Below are 10,592 nucleotides of genomic sequence, written 5' to 3'. Positions count from 1 at the left end.
ACTTCCTGACACTTAAATCTATACTCAATGTTAATAAATTTCTCTTCTTCAGAAACGCTTTCCTTGCCATTGCCAGTCTACATTTTATATCCTCTCTACTTCGACCATCATCAGTTATCTTGCTCCCCAAATAGCAAAACTGCTTTACTACCTTAAGTGTCTCATTTCCTAATCTAATTCCCTCAGCATCACCCGACTTAATTCGACTACATTCCATTATCCTCGTTTTGCTTTTGTTGATGTTCATCTTATACCCTCCTTTCAAGACACTGTCCATTCCGTTCAGCTGCTCTTCCAGGTCATTTGCTGTCTGACAGAATTACAATGTCATCGCAAAACCTCAAAGTTTTTATTTCTTCTCCATGGATTTTAATTCCTACTCCAAATTTTTCTTTTGTTTCCTTCACTACTTGCTCAATATGCAGATTGAATAACATCGGGGAGAGGCTATAACCCTGTCTCCCTCCCTTCCCAACCGCTGCTTCCCTCTCATGCCCCTCGACTGTTATAATTGCCATCTGGTTTCTGTACAAATTGTAAATACCCTTTCGCTCCCTGTATTTTACCCCTGCCACCTTTAGAATTTGAAACAGAGTATTCCAATCAACATTGTCAAAAGCTTTCTCTAAGTCTACAAATGCTAGAAATGTAGGTTTGCCTTTCCTTAATCTAGCTTCTAAGACAAGTCATAGGGTCAGCATTGCCTCACATGTTCCAACATTTCTACGGGATCCAAACTGATCTTCCCTGAGGTCAGCTTCTGCCAGTTTTTCCATTCGTCTGTAAAGAGTTCATGTTAGTATTTTGCAGCTGTGGCTTATTAAACTGATAGTTTGGTAATTTTCACATCTGTCAACACCTGCTTTCTTTGTGATTGGAATTATTATATCCTTCTTGAAGTCTGAGGGTATTTTGCCTGTCTCACACATCTTGCTCACCAGATGGTTGAGTTTTGTCAGGACTGGCTCTCCCAAGGCCATCAGTAGTTCTAATGGAATGTTGTCTACTTCGGGGGCCTTGTTTCGACTCAGGTCCTTCAGTGCTCTGTCAAACTCTTCACGCAGTATCGTATCTACCAGAGTAAATGAGCTGTATATACGGTTAAACACGGGCCCAAGGATAGGTGCACAATTCTGTCGATTCACTGTAGCTTCCACGACAATACCGCCCTGGGAATGACGCAAAAACATTCCACAAGACCGTAATGCTTTCTCCTCGTTTGCTTTCACACTTATAAAACTGTACACGAAGGCCACCTGACGTCACCCGGTGAACATCCAGTTGCGGTATTGGTGTGCAAATTCCAGCCTTCATCCAATGAACAGCAGTCAGCATAGATGCACGAACCAGGCACCTGCTGTGGAGCCCCATACACACCAACTTTTGCTGAACGATCGCCAAGGAGACACCGGTGGTAGCCCGTGGGTTCATCCGGGTGGTCATTTGCTCGACACTTGCACGTTTATTCACCTGTACACATCTCCGCAGCTATTTTTCACCCCTGTCACCTACGGCAACCTGTGGTGCAACACAGTTGCCTTGGCGCCACTTCTGGTTAGTGCCATTTTGCCGCACATGGTATACTTTAATCGCGGTAGCATACAAACAGTTTACACACTTATCTGTTTCAAAAATGCTTCCACCCTCGGCTCAAAAGCCTATGATCGTGCACTTCTGGATGCCAGATAGATCACTCCATTTCCGCATTACGACAATGAATACACAATTTTTCGTATCACCCCAACATTTTATGTGTGTGTACATAGTTCCGCGTAGTCAGCGCGTACACAGCTTTCCCACTAGAGCGCTCCCCGCTAAGCACAACAGCGCAGGCGCAGCGCTCGTCCGTCTCCGCACTACGAGATTGCGCTGCCTTAGAGACGGACCAAATTCTGCTTCCGCCGATCCGCGTATTAATATGTAACGCAGCCAGTGAGATTGCTGCTAACGTAGAACCTTTTCTCCTCGCGGATCACACTCGCACAGTGATTACCTGAATGCGTGAGGTATTATAACGAGTGTACAGACCTCCAATTAGTCAGTCTGCATTTATCTGCACCTGTCTGTACCAGTCTACATTAGTCTATACCAGTCTATAGTCAAGTTTCAGTCTGCGCCTGTACATAGCCATGAATATAAATGTATAGACACTTTGTCAAGTATCAGAGATATGTGAGAATAAGATTAACGTACTCAGACCAAAGGAACTTCAGATTGTCAATTGTAAATAGCATCCAGAATCAAGTTACATAATGTTTATGTTTGTTCTTATTTTAATAAATGTGTGTGAAAATTAATCAAGTTCTGTTTAAAGTTGGTTACCGTCAATCTGCTACTCTAAGCGTGCAAGTGGCATTTCTATCGTCTGACCTAACGGCAGAAGATAAACACACCACGATAAGACCACGAGACATATTGCTGACACTCGCCTACTTCGTTAGAGCGACAAGCCAAATAATCTGATGGTGTGTGTACTGAAGGTCTTACAGTACGCACACCACAACGTGCCGTCCTCGAGTGCTTATTGCGTGTCAATGTCGAATGTGGGTAGTGGTCAGATTAACGTCAGTAGACTGTGTATAAAGAAAGCAATACTAATGGAAAACAGAGAAAACATAGATTGCAAATATATTTTCATAGAGAATGCACTCAAACTACAATAACAAAATTTCAAAGTTTGTCTACTTGACTCATATCATATACACTGATGAAAGCTACACTGCAGCTGAAGTCTAGATCTGCAAGAATGTACAGACTGAATTGTGGCTGACTGCTGACTTACTTCCTGTGCAAACAATGTTTATCAATGCATGCTTTTGCAGAATAAGTACTTTTTCACATTAGACATTAGGTGCCTTGTCCCAGAAGATCACATCATAAAACCATATTGAAAGTACAAGACCAATGCAAAACAGATGTAAAGTGAAGCATAGTGCTATAGCTAGAGAGACGCATTTGGCTCTTGAGACAGCAATGTGTGACGCCTTCAATGACTCCTGTCACAGAATACTTTCAAATGATCTTTTACACAACCCAAAGAAATTCCGGTGTTATGCAAATGAGACAGGGACTGAAATTGAGGGTAGCAAAGCAAAAGTTGAAAAGACTAACTCCATTTCCAAACGTTCCTTTACAAAGGAAAACCAAGGAGAATTGCTCCAATTTAATCCTCAAGCCATTGAGAAGAGTCAGTGAAATAAGTATTAGTGACAGTGGTGTTGACACACAGCTGAAATTGTTAAAACTGAACACAGCTCCAGGGCCCAATGGAGTCCCTGTAGATTCTATACTGAATTTGCAGCTGAGTTAGCCCCTCTTCTAACTGCAATCTATTGTAGATCCCTTGACCAAAAAACCATGCCCAGTTCTTGGAGAAAGGCATAGGTCACACCCATGTAACAAGAAGGGTAGTAGAAGTGATCCACAAAACTACTGTCCAATATCCGTGACATCGATTTTTGTAGAAACGTACAACATATTCTGAGCTCAAACATTATGACCTCCTCAATGCCAAAAAGCATGAAAACATCAATCATGTGAAACCAAACTCACACTTTTCTCACATGATGTAGTAAAAGCTTTGTATCAAGCAATCAGGTAGATGCATTATTCTTGATTTCTCAAAAACATTTGATCAGTACCACACCCAGGCTTATTGTCAAAAGTATGGTCAAATAGGATATCGAGTGAAATTTTTATCTGGACAGAGGGCATTTTGGTAGGGAGAATGCAGCATATTATCTTGGATGGAGAGTCATTGTCAGATGTAGAAGTAACTTCAACTTTGGGTGTGACCCAGGGAAGTGTGTTGGGACACTTGCTGTTCACAGTGTATATTAGTGACCTTGCAGATAATATTAACAGTAAAATCAGTCTTTTCACAGTTGATGCAGTTATCTATAACAAAGCACTATCTGAGAAAAGTTGCATAAATACTGAGTCAGATCTTGATAAGATTTCAATGTAGTGCACAGATTGGGAACTTGTTCTAAATGTTCAGAAATGTAAAATTGTGCACTTCACTAAACAAAAAGGTATAGTATCCTATGACTATAACATCAATGAGTCACTGTTGGAATCAGACAACTCATACAAATACCTGGGAATGATCACATAGGTTCAGCTGTGGGTATAGCAGAGGGTAAACTTTGGTTTATTGCTAGAATACTGGGGAAGCGCCATTAGTCTCTGAAGAAGATACCTTACAAATTGCTTGTGCGACCACTTCTAGAATATTGCACAAGTGCGCGGGACTCATATCAAATAGGACTAACAGGGGATATTGATCATATACAGAGAAGGGCAGCATGAACAATCACAGGTGTGTTTAATCCGGGGGAGAGTGTCACAGAGATACTGAAGTAACTGAACCGGAAGACTCTTTAAGATAGATGTAAACTATCCCGAGAAAGTCTATTAACAATGTTTCAAGAGCTAGCTTTAGATAATTATTATAGGAATATACTACAACACCCTATGTATTGCTCACAGAGGTGGCCTGAGGGTATGATAAGAACAATTACTGCACACACACACAGAGGCACTCTTCCCGTGCTCCGTACGTGAATGGAACAGGAAGATACCCTAAGAACTGGTAGAATGGGACGTACCCCTGCTATGCACCTCATGGTGATTTGCGGATTATAGATGTAGATATGTAAGTCATTCTCAGAATAATCCAGGTAGCAGCGGGCTTTTCAGTTAGCAAATCCACCTCTGTTGTTATCCATCTCGATTCCTTGGAATTTCACACCTCACACTTCCACCTTCAACCAGTGTACAGCCACTGATCTATACTCACAGTCCCTGTAAGTCAGTTTTATAATGGAACAGTGTAATATCAGTTTTTGTACTGTTGGCTGTGAAACAGTTATTCTCTTTGCTGTGTCTGGTACTTTATCAATATGCTTGTGTCATCACGAGACACTAAAGTTTTTGAAGAGTCCTACAGTATCCCGCATAAATCATTTGCGTGGATCGAGAATAGAAAGGGTTCGAGCACTGATCCTTGTGGCACACTATATTTAATGTTTCCCTGAATGATTCATTAGTAGTTATGGTAGTTATAAGAGTCGAGGGGTATGAAAGGGAAGCAGTGGTTGGGAAGGGAGTGAGACAGGGTTGTAGCCTATCTCCGATGTTATTCAATCTGTATGTTGAGCAAGCAATAAAGGAAACAAAAGAGAAGTTCGGAGTAGGTATTAAAATCCATGGAGAAGAAATAAAAACTTGGAGGTTTGCCGAATACATTGTAATTCTGTCAGAGACAGCAAAGGACTTGGAAGAGCAGTTGAACGGAATGGACAGTGTCTTGAAAGGAGGGTATAAGATGAACATCAACAAAAGCAAAACGAGGATAATGGAATGTAGTCAAATGAAGTCGGGTGATGCTGAGGGAATTAGATTAGGAAATGAGACACTTAAAGTAGCAAAGCAGTTTTGCTATTTGGGGAGCAAAATAACTGATGATGGTCGAAGTAGAGAGGATTTAAAATGTAGACTGGCAATGGCAAGAAATGCGTTTCTGAAGAAGTGAAATTTGTTAACATCGAGTATAGATTTAAGTGTCAGGAAGTCGTTTCTGAAAGTATTTGTATGGAGTGTAGTCATGTATGGAAGTGAAACATGGACGATAAATAGTTTGCACAGGAAGAGAATAGAAGCTTTCAAAATGTGGTGCTACAGAAGAATGCTGAAGATCAGATGGGTAGATCACATAACTAACGAGGAGGAATTGAATAGAATTGGGGAGAAGAGGAGTTTGTGGCACAACTTGACAAGAAGATGGGACCAGTTGGTAGGACATGTTCTGAGGCATCAAGGGATCACAAATTTAGCATTGGAGGGCAGAGTGGAGGGTAAAAATCGTAGAGAGAGACCAAGAGATGAATACACTAAGCAGATTCAGAAGGATGTAGGCTGCAGTAGGTACTGGGAGATGAACAAGCTTGCACAGGATAGAGTAGCATGGAGAGCTGCATCAAACCAGTCTCAGGGCTGAAGACCACAACAACAACAACAACAACAACAACAACAACAACATGATAAAGTGAAGAATTTTTCAATACTTCTTGTAATACATTTTAAAGTCTTTATTAGAGCTAGTCCTTTGCATTAAATAAAGCTATATCTTCATACTGGAGGATATTTTGATCCCAAATGTAGGCCCGCTTTTCTCTGGGCTTCAAACGTATGTTTCCCCAACTCAGTGTACACGATTATTGGATTCATAAAGATGTAGGCATATTTCTAGAAAACAAATTTCTCATATAATGTGTGTTCATAGTAAACTTCTCCCCATTTCTCATCACACGAATTCTCTATTAGTACTGTGAGTTGACATTTACATACATATCTATGAAATTTTACTTTCCCCTTTTTATTCAAACTGGACTAATGCTTTATTGCTGCTATTTGATTAAGGTTACCAGATAAACCACTTCCTGCCCTATTCTCATTTTATATTATCCTATTTTGTTAATATTTTATCTGTATACAGGGTGATTATTATTAACATTTTAAAACCCTCAAAGTGACGTAGATGACACAGAGACAAGTAATTTGATACAACACGTGTGTCCTCGCAAACGTTGAGAAATACTCCAAAATTGGAATGGCAAATGTTGAACATGTGACATCACCAGACGACACACCCTCGCCCATAGGGGGCATTGCTATACATCACTCCGCCAGACTACTCTGTTTTTGTAAATGTAAAATGATTAATTATCATATTGGATTACCACTACTGCAAGTACTACTGTGTCACATTGGTAATGTGAGAATGAATACAGAGTACACTAGCGGAGTAGTGTGTAACAGAGCCATTGGACCAACAAGTGTAGAACCAACAAGCCCAATGACTGCACAAGTGGTTAGTTATGTTACCTGGACACATCACATGGCTGCCATCCACTTTTGGGGTATCTCCCGACATTTGCAACTCTGTGCGTCTTATATCAAATGAATTGTCTCAGTGTCATCTACATCGCTTCAGAAGTTTTCAAATGTTAATAAGAATCACCCTGTATGTTATTTCTGTAATGTTTCTGACATGTCTGATACTATTGCACTAAGTGGTTGACGGGGGAATAAGTAAATAATGAGGCTTATATATATTTCACAAAATACAGTTGCCTTAAGAAATAAATTATCAATGCTATCACACTATGTCCGTCTGTTCTTGTTGGGAATATTACTGAGGGTGTCAAAGCAAAGCTGGACATCATTAATTCTGTGTGTCCTCAGTACAAAATATATGTGATGAAACTGATATTGAAGTCCCCACATACTATCATTTCCCTGTTATTAATACTATCTTTAGCAGCCCCTCTAATTGTTTAATGAAGTTTAAAACATTTGCTGTTGGGGGGCCACTACATATACAGCCAGGACTGGTATCTTGTATGTTTCCAAGGTTAAGCACAGCTTTCAAACAGCTGTTCAGTGCAGTACTTAGTGAGTTCACTGGCCTGGGAGTATATTCCACTTTTCGTGTATATGGCCATTCCTCCTTTCCTCATATTACACCTACAGTAAAGTGATACTAACTTGTTAGAAATTTGGGCAATAACAAAAGGGTGGCAAGAATTACCCTACATCTTTCTAAGGCCTTTGATAAAGTAAACCACCAAATTATCCTTGACAAACTGGAGACAATACACATCAGATGAACTGGGAGGAAATTGATTTAATCCCGTCTCCAGGCAGAAGTCAGGTTGTGGAACTCCTCTCATCTCAAAACAGGCACAAAATAAAGTGCATCTCACATGCTAAGAAAGTGGAAGCAGGAGTCCAGGGTAGCGTTCTTGGCCTCCTATCATTCTTGATCCATACAGATGACATTGAAAGCCCCAACAGTTCACTTGGCCCCCTATTATTCTCGATCTATATAAATAACATTAAAAGCCCCAACACTTCGACCAAAATTATACTATTTGATAATGATACAAGCATAATTATAAGTAATGATAGGCAATCCTTATCCACTACAGCTGAAAATGTTCTGAAGTGTGTGCAGCAGTGGTTTCGTGCTAACAAGTTAACACTTCATTTAAATAAAACAATCTGCATACAGTACAGTGAAATAAAAGAGAAGGATGACCTCTGTTTATTATTGAGCGACCAAGAGACAGAGAAAGTAATGTCTACAAAATTTTTGGGCATGTGCATTGATAATTACTTGAGCTGGAAAGACCATGTCATATACACACCTCAAAAATTCCATTCTGGAAGTTTTGCATTGAGAATAATTTGTGCAGTCTGTAGCACGGAGTGTGTAAGATCGGTATATTTTGCTCATTTCCATTCTATTGTATCTTGTGGAATAATGTTCTGGGGTGTAACAAAATCTCATCTGTAAAACATTTTTAAATTACAGAAAAGAGCCATTTGAATTATTACACGCAGCTCTCCACAAACACTGCTGGTCCAAATTGAGAAACCAGTAGTTAAAAATACCTACAGTACCATGTTTTTACATATTCAAAAGTGTACTGTTTACAAGAACACATATGAGTAGTTTACATACAAATTCTGATTTTCATAATTACAATACACATATCAGTAAGAATCTGCTTGTAGAAAGACAATGCTCCTCCAGTTTGCATCAAGGGAATGGAAGATGACAGAAAATTTAAAAGTGAATTCAAAAATTGCCTTTTAAATAAATGTGTTTAACCCTAAATTACTGGCAAATACTTGTATCTTCTTCATTGTCATATGAATCATTCTGTTCTCATTGTAAATTTTATACTTTGTTTTTATACTCTTTTAATTTCAAATGGTGTGATAAATGTGTTTCTCAAAGTGTACTGCATGCATTTCAAACCATTATTTACTTGAAACTCCCTCGCAGATTAAAACTGTGCGCCAGACCGAGACTCGAACTCGGGACCTTTGCCTTTCCGAGGCAAGTGTTCTACCCACAAGCTTGGGTAGCTCATTGGGTAGAGCACTTGCCTCGGAAAGGCAAAGGTCCCGAGTTCGAGTCTCGGTCTGGCACACAGTTTTAATCTGCGAGGGAGTTTCATATCAGCGCACACTCCGCTGCAAAGTGAAAATGTCATTCTGGAAGCATTATTTACTTATTCAGAAAGCATCTAGAAGACCAATGCATTAGTTCACTGTATCACATTTTTTAATGGATTGTAAAATGTTAATTTTATATTTATTATATTAGTTTGTAAAATTGGGCTGTGCATATACAATATATCGTATTACGGTAATTCCTTTATCATGTAAGTTCTGCAAAGGTTGATAACAAACTAAACTATCAATTTAGAGACCTCTGTTCATGCTCTGCGAGTTCCACATGGTGTTCGTTATGCATAGCACATCTGTAGAAATATCTTTACTGTACTGGTAGGAGCAGCACATCTTTTATATCTAACGTGTGTCTTATATTTTAATGTAAAATTCCAAATTTATTATGGTAGCCACCATTTCTGCTGTCCAAGCTGCAGTTCTTTTCCTAGTGATTGTTACAACTGTGTCTGTCGTTATTTGGTATCTCTGTCTTTCAGAAATATTTGCCCTAAGATAGACCCTGTGAAAATATTCACATCGAAGGGATTGAAATTATTTGTGCAAGTAACATCTAATTGGAAACATTGAAACATAGCTCTTACCATCTTCATATCTGAGCAAGGGCCATACCTGGCATGACAATGAAATGCCATATTGTTTTTCACACCCAAGCCTGAAAATGTTAGAGTCTTGCACAATACACATGGCTGAACACTCAAAGATATGTGAACCACTTGGGTGCTACTCTTCATAATGCCCTACCAAGAGATTGGAGACAGAAACTGCTTTTAGATCAGAGTTAAAATTATTTCTTGCTGAGAAGTGTTTCTACATTGTAAATGAATATGTTAGTGTATAGGATTCCTAGGCCCTCATTCATTGTTGGGTTCTTTTGATCGTGTTAATGATATACCATCTATATTGTGTTTTTCTTTGCAAGGATGTTTCTGCTGTTGGTTTTCTGTTTCAGATGCTGTGTAATACACCTCTGCTGAGGAGAGATATGGTACTAACCTAATTGTGATGATTATAATGGCAGGTTTTCGAGTGTTCATGCATTAAATCTTTTAGCAGTGTTACATAATGTGCTCAATTTTTTGAGCATTGTTTTGAATAGAAGTTTAATGATTTACCTACATCATTGATTGCAGAAAAATGCAAAATACACAATACGTCATTCTTTCATATAATTTGGTCATTTATTTTCAATTTTTCGACGGTGTTTTTATTTTCAACATTTCGTATTCATTGATTCACTTTTTGTAGCTGTTGCAGTCACAATATACGCGATGTATTTTATGATTACCCTTATTGTACCGGACTGACATTCAAAACATTGGGATTTGTTTCTCATCGGGCCATACTGACTTGTGTTTTCATCTTTCCCCTTGTTGCTAACATGAATGCTGGGATGCTTCCTTTGATCAGGTCCTGGCCGACTTTATGCAGTATCGTATTTTGTTAATGCCTTATGTAGAGTATATTATTTCTGTTATGTTTTCGACAGGTTCTATACTATTGTACTAAATAATCCATGGGTGAATAAATAATTATGAAATAGGTCT

Source organism: Schistocerca americana, unplaced genomic scaffold (assembly GCF_021461395.2).
Source record: "Schistocerca americana isolate TAMUIC-IGC-003095 unplaced genomic scaffold, iqSchAmer2.1 HiC_scaffold_86, whole genome shotgun sequence".
Lineage (NCBI taxonomy): Eukaryota > Metazoa > Arthropoda > Insecta > Orthoptera > Acrididae > Schistocerca > Schistocerca americana.
Note: the sequence above shows the minus strand (reverse complement) of the source record.